Raw genomic sequence first — 9,350 nt, forward strand, 5'->3', positions numbered from 1 at the left:
ATTTTTCGGGAACACTGTGGAAAAAAAAAACAGGCTGTTACACGCATAAGTAACTCAGGGGTGCTCCTCATACGGTGCCCCGTTTTCTAATGGGCTGTTGAGTTCCTTTTTCCAGTATTTGTCCTTTCTATAAACAACTTGCTTGTCTATTTCCATGGCTGGGGGCTCCTGCACGGTCATGAGTGTTGGGTTTTCTCTCTGTGTACATTCAACCTTTCCTTCCTTCTCCAAAGGCTTTGTGTCTAATGAGGAAATACTAGTATTTTGTTAAGCCACTGATTGCCATGAGAGCGTCCCTCTTTGCCGGGCAGTCTGGTTGCATCTCCTCTTCCTTTCTCTCTGGCTGGCATGTCTGTGGCAGCTTGGGGGCCTGGCTGCCGCCTCCCCGCTGAGCTAATGCAGTGTCTGCCTTTAAAAGCTGCCTCCTCCCAATGAATAATTGAAAAGCCGCTCCGTGCGCTCGCTGGCTGGCACTAAGCGCCATTAGGAAAAGCTCCAACACTCCGGGGTGAAAGAAGCGCGCACTCTCCTGTTGCCCAATTTGGAATAATGGATGTCGCACTTGCCCTCTGACCTCCAGGCCAGTCTTCACCTTGCGTCCCCGAGAGGCTCGGTTCAGGCAGATGTGGCAGCTGTTCACCGCCCACCCCCATCCCTTTCCTGGGCCCCCACGAAGCTATAAGGTCAGCCCGAAAAGGGACGTGTGGGATGGAGGTCACGACAATAAAAGGGTTTTGTTTTTCATTTGCCTTCTGAAGAGCAGTGTTTTGAATCTCGTAAAGGCTTGGTGCCTCGGCCTTGCCTGGCCTAGACAAGGGCTGGGGTGGCTCCCCTGCCTTTATCACCAAGCTTCCCTTCCCTTGCAAGGGCGGTGTGCCAGCCCTCCTGGAGTTTGTCGGCTTACCATCCTGGCACTAGCCTGCAGAAGGGGGGGTGGCTGAGAGCGCCTGCCTGCATGTGCACACGCACGTATGCACCGTTCAGGGCTTATGAGCCTCGGACTTCCTTTCTTCTCTGCATAAATATGAACTCGGGGCAAAGCTGTCCCTGCAGAAGGGGTTTTGCAATGTCGGCCATCTTCCCTCTGACTGTCGCCAGTCAGTCCTCCCTAAGCACAGCCCCATGCGTGAGGGTGGAGGGAATGGCCCCATCGGCTCTGTCCTGGCACCGAGAGGGAGGGTGGCTGCGGCATCCTCTGGAGTGCACTTGGAAAGGTTAAGGTTTCGGCAGTTGCCAGTGCTTGTGTCGGTTGAGATTACCCAGTCGAGCGCGCCTGCCGCCTGCCTCCCACCCCCTGCCCCCTGCTCAGCGAGTCTTGAATGGAGGAACTGACAGATCTGGGTCTTTGGGTCTTCTCAGTCACCCTGCAGGGCTAACCTAATTGGATTCCATCCAACCGCCGGTCAGAGCTGAGCGTGCACGGAGAGCTGAGCCCGCTTGCTGCATGATTGGTGGAAGCTGGCTCCACCAGGAGCGAGAAGTACTTTCCAGAGACACGCTCTGCTCAGAGAAGCAGAGAGGAACACTTTCCCGAGCCGGAGAGATGTCTAAGAGGAGACTTAATGAAGCCAGCAACCCTAGGAATAAGCCCCTGGAGTTCTAATCACTGCTAGCCTCTGTCCAAAAATGGTGGGAGTTGCTAGCTCAAGCATGCAACTTTTGTGTCTTGATGGGATAGCTCTGGCAAAAGAACCTGGGAACTGAGCCCGGAAGAACAGCTCTGCAGGCCACTATGCACCAGGCCCTCCACTAAAAGGGGAATCCCAGGGGCCCCAGTCGCAGGTCAGCAGCTCTCTGCTTGCCTGATGTTGCACCATAAGAGCCTGATAAACGGCGCCTCCTGCCTGCCACAGCAGCACCGTTTAACAGTACCTACCAACTGTGCTAGGTCCACCACCCCCACCTCATGCATACCATTGCACTTACCCTTGGCCAGCAGAAGCACTTGTGCCTCTGCCTCACCTCACCTCACCTCAAATTTTCCAAGAATGGCTGGAAGCGGTCCTCTGTGTTGGGAATCCCATTGCGGAAGAGTGGGGAAATCGGGTGTTCTCGGAGTAGTCGCAGTACCCCGTTGCGGTCAGCAGGGGTCACTGTGCCACTGAAATGATTCTCCCTTGCAGCCGAATGGCGTCTCTGGGAGGCAGCCCCTTTACCGAGCTGCTGCCTGGGTCATGCCTGCTCAGCTGTCGGCTCAGTGCTAGTCGCTGGCCAAGTGGGCCGTGCAGCTGCATCAGCCCCCAGCACGTAGTGACATCCATGCGCCTCGTGGTTGCCACCCCGAGCTTTAATCACCTCGCTGCTAGGGTTGCTCCTAGCTGAAGCTGCACCTGCCATTCTGCCCTGGTCCCTGCTTTTCCCTGACTCATGCTGCAGCTAGCAGCACCTTCATGGCAGCTCCTTCCTCTCCACCATGCTCCACCCCTGGGCTCACCACAGTAGCAGAAGAGGGCCTCCTGTCAACATCAGGGAGGAGGCAGATGCTGCAACCTGTTGAGTTGAAAAACCTCCCGAGCTCCCAGAACTATTTTTAATATGTCTTTGGTACAGCAAAACCGCCCAGACAGCTGCAGCTGTCAGGTGGGATAGAAATTAAATACGTAAAATAAAAGCTAATCTTGCTTACAGTGGATATGCTCCATTTTTTCCTATCTTTTTCTGAATGGCCTCTGCTCAAGCAGAGTGTGGTGGATATTTTTGCAGCGCTTCAAAAATGGGGATTCAGTGCAGAGAAACTTATGCGCACTTGCAGTAGGTAACAATGTATCATGCCATTGTCAAGTTAGCTTTTCATAGCCGCTCATGCACAGGTTGGGTCTCCTGCTGCTTGCGGCACTGTCCTGATCATGTCTACTCAGGGAAGACCCAATAAATTCAGTTGGACTTGTCTGGGAGCGTATGTGCTTCACATGGCTTGCAGCCAGGGCTTTGCAGAGACTTGGTTGCGGTATGACAGCACTGTTGTTGCTCGTGCTACCCTGGTGCAATGTTCACACTGCCTGGGTCTGGTTGTTTTTGCAGAGGAAGTACTGACCCTTGAATAGTGCCCACTCCCAGGATTGTTGGTTAATTTTACATGTATAGATTTAAAAAGTGAAGGTGTGGCTTAGCCTATGTGCAGCTCTGCATGCATTTCAGATTAAAAAAAAATTCTGGGGACCTTTAAGCCACTACCTGTGTTGGATCCAGGCTAGCAGTAGTGTCCTGTTATTGGGAAACCAGAGAAAGAACTACACAAATAACTTATGCTCTTATTTTATTCCCAAGCTCCATTGACTCTCATGTAGACTCAGCAAGATGTTTAATAAGAGTACAAACTTGCATTTGGTGGTGTGCTCTATCTCTATATATTCTGTCATGGGTAAAGGGTGCATTGTGATTTATGAGCCAGATCTTCCTACAGGTTTGAAAACGCCGAGGAATTGATAGACCTTATTAAAGAACTAGGTCTCACTCGGTGGCAGAGATAAGGAGAAAATAAAACAGCCATCGGGTGAAACTACTATTGGTAGAGGTATCAACCCGAGAAGTCTAGTGGAGAAGCCATCGTGGAAGCTACCAGTGTTGGTAAGGGGGAGGACGTGCTGTGGGAAGGCGGACTTCGGCGCCGTGAACGCGAAATGCCCAAGCTGCATGCCCGCACTGTTGCCCCTAGAGGGACTCGCCGCTATTTTTTGAGAAATTATTCTGAGTTGTTAACCGGTGAATCCCCGTAGCACACCGCAGCCGCCCCCCCCCCCCCCCGGTCAAGCATCAATATTCTGGCAAACTGAGAACATCTGTAGGAGCGGAACTCCGGGCTTCGGATCCAAGGGAGCCCTGCATACGGGCCGCGGGGCTGGGGCAAGAGGCCCCCTTGATTCGGCGGCCGGCAGGGCAAGGCTGTTCAGGCAGATCGCCCACCCTGTACGCGCCAGCGGTGGTCGAGCCTACTTTTGCTTCTGGTGGAAACGGAAGGTGCCGTCATGTTGACTCCGCCCCTGCAAATGAGCGAGGTCTCCAGTGAGCAACGCGCGGCCTGATCCAAGTCGGTTTCGCTTGGGAAAAGCGCGACCGAGTTCAGTGGAATTTCCAGATAAATGCAGTCGCCTTTCCTCTGGCGAGAGTCTGTTTTAGATCTGCACATTTCAGGGCAAAGCTGCGGTAGCTGCTGCAATGAGCCTTCTGGATGGGGGGCGGGGGGGGGAGCGGTTGCTTGATCGATTTGCAGCTCACGGTGACGAACGCGCTGCTGTCACCATTTTCTCCTTATATGGCCTGCCCGCGCCTGTTCACTTTCCTTTCCTGCAGACGCTCCCAGGAGTTGCCTTTATATGGGCTGCGGCCAGCTGGGCCAGCGAGAGCCCTAGCCAGAGCCAGCCACGCGAATCTTCTTCCTGTGGCCGTTTCCCTTTCTGTTTCCCTTCCGAGTTTGGGATCCTGCCGCCTTTGAGGGTAAAGGAGGCGCCCCCAAGAACAGCTTTCTCCAACCTGATGCCTCCCCAGTGTTTTGGACGAAACGCTCAGTATCCTGACCATGGGCAGTGCTGACTGTGGCTGATGGGAGCTGAAGTCCAAATCATCTGGCAAGCAGCACCGTGCCCCTGCACACTGTATGGTATTTTATCCCTCCTCACCTGGCCCCCCAGCACAATTGTGTGAAAATAATGTACTCCTTCTATGTCCTTCTGAATGCAAAGACTCGCTCTCCCACCTCGGTAGACTCTGGCACGGGAGGTGGCAGCAGTCTGATGGCTGAGCAGCTAGTAGTGGCCCTTTTAATCTCTCCCAGGGCATTGCTGGGGGTCTTGTGGGAAATTTAAATTGCCGAGTAGGAGAAAGTGCATAAAGGACGACTCCAGTGATTGAGGGGCTAGAGCAACATCTGGGACCATTTAGTGTAGAACAAGGGCAAATGAAGAGAGGCATGACAGGGGAGTGCAACATTACACACAGTGTGAAAGAAGTGGAGAGGGAGACCACTCTCCCCCTCCCCCCTCCGTGGAACCACAACTGAAAGGGGTCATTCCATTATGTGGGCTGGTGGGAGATTGCAGAGAGGTCTAAAGAAGCCCCCCTTCCTATACAGCGACGGAGGCTGCTAGCCCTGAGGAGCACATGCCACTCCCAGTACCGACTGGGGAATACGAGTGGGTGCTTTTGCACTCAGGTCTGGCTTGTGGCTGACTGGCCACGGTGTGGATGCAATGCTGGGTTAGATGGACCTTGGTCTACCCCCGCTGGGCTCTGACGTTCCAAATGGCAGCAGCTGCTGCAGGAGTACAGCTGCTGAGTCAGGCAATTGCCCATTAAAGGTAACAAGGAGGCTCCAGTAGCCTTAAAGATAACCGTGACTGAGCTGTGCTGGCTGCAGAGCCATGGGATTGGCTGGCCTGCTGTGCCTGCAGAAAGCAAGCGGTGCCACCACGGATGGAACACTGGCGCTGGGAGGATGCCGTGTTGGTGCAGGTGCGGATGCACCAACAGAGAATGGCAGGGCCGCCAAAGGGGCTGGCATGGGAGTGGTGTGAGGGCGAGCACCAGCAGGCTGTGCCTTGCTCTCCTCCAGGCCAGAGCCACACCGATGACCAGTGTGGCTTCACGCCAGCACCAGGCCTGGCAAGGGACATGTCCCCACTGACGATCAGAGGGTGAGGAAGTAAAAAATAGCACCCCTCTTTCGATGAGCTGCCCACCTAAATTTACAGGAGAGATGCATATGCTTTGCCTGGGTCTTTATGGGCCTAAAAAAAGGCCCTAAATACTGGCAGCCGGTGGTGAACTCACTGGGAGCTTTTGCACGGCATAATAAGGCATGCGGCTCTGCCGTCTGAGCCATCCTGTGTCTGACGGATGATCAGCACAGCGGGGAGTGGGGAGGTGCTCCCCTTGCCCCTCAGTCCTCTGGTGGTTATCCCAGAAGGGCTCACAAGAGCATAGAGTCTTCCTCCTGCCTCTACTGGCCATCAGCAACAGTGAGGAAGAGTGAGCTGCGATCGCTGATGCCCCATCTCCAGCTCATGAGGAATCCCTGCTTTCTGGACCGAGAGGTGTCCCCGTGCCATCCATCTCTGCCCGGCACTGCTGTCAGCTGAAAGACGGTCCAGATACTTCAGTTGGTTCAAAACAGAGCTGCCAGGCTGCTGACGGGGACTGGGCGTTATGGTCACATGACTCCAGTTCTCCGTCAGCTTCACTGGCTTCCCATTGAAGTCCGGGCCCAATTCAAGGTGTTGGTAATGACCTATAAAGCCCTAAACGGCTTGGGTCCTGGCTACCTGAAGGCGAGCTTACATCCATATATGCCCAGCCGCCCCCTGAGATCAGCGGGAGAGGCCCTTCTCCGGGAGCCCCCCGTGAGAGAAATTAGGAGGGTGGCTACTCGGAGGAGGGCTTTCTCAGCAGTGGCGCCTAAGTTATGGAATGCGCTCCCTAGAGAGGTCTGCCTGGCGCCGTCGTTATTTGCTTTTCAGCGCCAGGCGAAGACCTTTTTATTTAAGCGGTATTTTAACTGTTAATATTATTTGATCTTATCTGGCCAGGGCAGCTTATTTTATATTGTATTTTTTGGATTTTTAATGTTTATATGTGTTGTGATTTATTTTATAATTGCCTTTATTTATTGTTTGTAAGCCGCCCCGAGGCTTCGGCGAATGGGGCGGCATAAAAATGTTTTAATAAATAAACAAACAAACAAACAAACCTGGATTAGCTCTGCTGATGTGCAGCTTGGTTAAGCTGATCTTCACCCTGCACTGCCACCGAGGCCCCCTGCTGAAAGAGGTAGCAGCTGGTCCCTCTTCTCTGCTGGCAGGGGTGGCAGAGAAGATTTGCGTAGCCAGCTGGAGCTCCCTCCGGGCCCCGCTAGCCAAAGGGCTCACTCCACTGATGCCAAACTGCCCGTGGCTGTAAGACCTCACTACTACTGCTGCCATCTTAATGCTGGGTACACAGGTGAATTGGCTGTACGCATATACCTTCAAGGTCCCACACATTAGTAATACAGGCAGTAAAACTCTACCTATTCATTTTCTTTATTTATTTTAAAAATGCAGAGACTCTCCTCATTCAATCCCCCCCCCAAAAACCCACAATTTCCAGGTGGTATACACAGAAATCAAATATTTAGTACAATAAAAACTATGCATGATTCACTCCATCTTTCTGGCCACTGTAACAGCTGTGGTTACAATGCAGCTGTGATTCAGGTGCATGGATATTTCCACAGTAAACCATTAAATTTTGATAATGTCTCTTTAAAAAAAAATCTGTAGAAGCAGAAGTGAATTGGGCTTGTTTGCATGTATTTAAGCCGCAGTGGTTGGTGGCATGAAGGGGCAGCCATTTTTAATACTTGAGCTGCAGCTTGGCATGTCCAAACACTGGGACTGTAGGTTATACAAGGGCTGTCTGACCCTTGCAGAATCGACAGTCTTTGCATTTGGATGACCAAATAGCCCATGGCTGGAATAATCAGGATGGTGCTTATAGGCACTGCAGCTCATCATGAGTTCAGATACAATGAGTTGCAAAATCAAGAGAACCCAGCCATGTGGTACCAGGCTTATGGTACCACTTGAGTGCCAGGAGGCTCCGTGAGAAAAATGTCAAATACCTGCAAGACTTAGTATACAGTTCAGCTTTAGCAGCAGTTGAGTTCCCCCTCTCCAGCACAGAATCAAACACATCCATTCTCTTAATAAATAAATACATGTACTTTAAACTGAATTAAAATATGGTGGAAAGGTTACCCCCCCCCCCATCCACACAAAGATGCAGGAAGACTTGCTGCCTCTCACACACTGTATGGGCATGGCATATTGTACCTTTGGTACTAGATCAGGGCTAGCACCATTTTAATACTAAAAATACAACCCAGAAGGGAGTTGGCTTCTGCCAATGAGCCAAATGCTTTTAAGAAGCAAGCAAGCAAGCAAGCCAAAAAGCTCTCAAGCAAAAATCCACAGGCCTTCCTTGCTCACCCCTCTGTCCAAGAGCAAGGCCTTCTGTCTTTCCAGTACTGTGAGGCCAGACGCATCTGGTGGCAACTGGGGAAGTGGCAGCTGTAGGAGGGGGCTGCTCTTCACATGCCTTCCAGGCATATACAGCTGCTTGGAGCAGGAAGCTCCATTGAGGCAGCTTCCTTCCCTTTTAGGTTATTTATGCAAGATATAGAGAGTGGAGGGGGAAGAGGCAGTTAAATAAAGGCAGTTTTGATGGCCAGGTGTGCTTAGGGCTGCTGAACAGGGCCTGGAGAGTCCTGACTCGGAGCCCCTTCCAGTGCCGGGCAGGGATTTCCCAATCCTTCCTCCACCTTCATGGAGGCCTCATGTAGCAGAGCTGCAGCTTCCCTTTCTCCCAAATTTTAGCTAATACTTTTCAGCCTAACCCAAGGCTTAATTCCCTTTCCTCCCCACTGCCCCAGCATGTTGCTCTGAAGAGCTGACGGTGGCTGGACCACCCCAAGGACGATGCTCTCCTCCTGCCAAGTCCTTCCCGATGGCGCTCGTTGCTCACCTGCATGCAGCTTCCATCTCAATGTGCGGCCGCCATTCTCCAGCAGCAGGGCAGCAGCAGCAGCTGGACCCCATTCCTGCCCAGGAGCACCCCTCGACCTGCCATTTCCGTGCCGGAAGACTCTCCGGGGGAGCGTCAGAACTTCAGCTCTTGCAAGAGGGGGCAACAGGGAGAAAGCAGGCCCAGGCTGAAGCGTGCTGAGGAGCAGAGGACAGGCCAGGAGGGGCTCTGCTGCCCCCCAGGGAAAGGGGGAAAGGGGGGTGCCCAAATTCCCCTGTCACGCTCATAGCTTCGGGGAGGGAGGGGCTTGCCCCTGTAAGCCCCTCTAACCCTTAACATTTGCACCGTTAGACAAGGTGTGAATCCTCTCGGTCACCACGTCTTCAGAAAAGAAGTTGGATTCCCACATGTATGACACCTCGTGGAGTTGTCTTTCCTGCATGAGGTGCAGAATAGATGACACCTACGTCGCCGCACAGAGTCTGGAGCTTTGACAGGACTGAGGGAGAAGCAGGAGGACTTATAACACATGATAATTCTGGAGGGGGAGCGAGACAGTCATGGGCATGTTTTGCTGGCTCTGAAATGGGGCTTTCATCACTTTGATCCTGATTGATACCCTCATAGCTTCGTCCTCCTGGGAGTGCTGCCTCTAAGCCTACACTAAGAAGACTATGGCGGGGGGAGGGGGCAGGGGGGCAACCCATCCCAGCAAGGTCTTCCTCCGTGGAAGATGTGGAAGCATTAAAATGCCACTGGAGTCCAGGTCGGGGAACTATCCCTCTGTGTCCACCCTGCACTGGCTTGGCCACATGGTGGGCCCTAGAACATCTAAGGTGCTATGGGGCAGGAGC

Source organism: Varanus komodoensis, unplaced genomic scaffold (genome assembly GCF_004798865.1).
Source record: "Varanus komodoensis strain SLA01 unplaced genomic scaffold, ASM479886v1 scaffold84, whole genome shotgun sequence".
Lineage (NCBI taxonomy): Eukaryota > Metazoa > Chordata > Lepidosauria > Squamata > Varanidae > Varanus > Varanus komodoensis.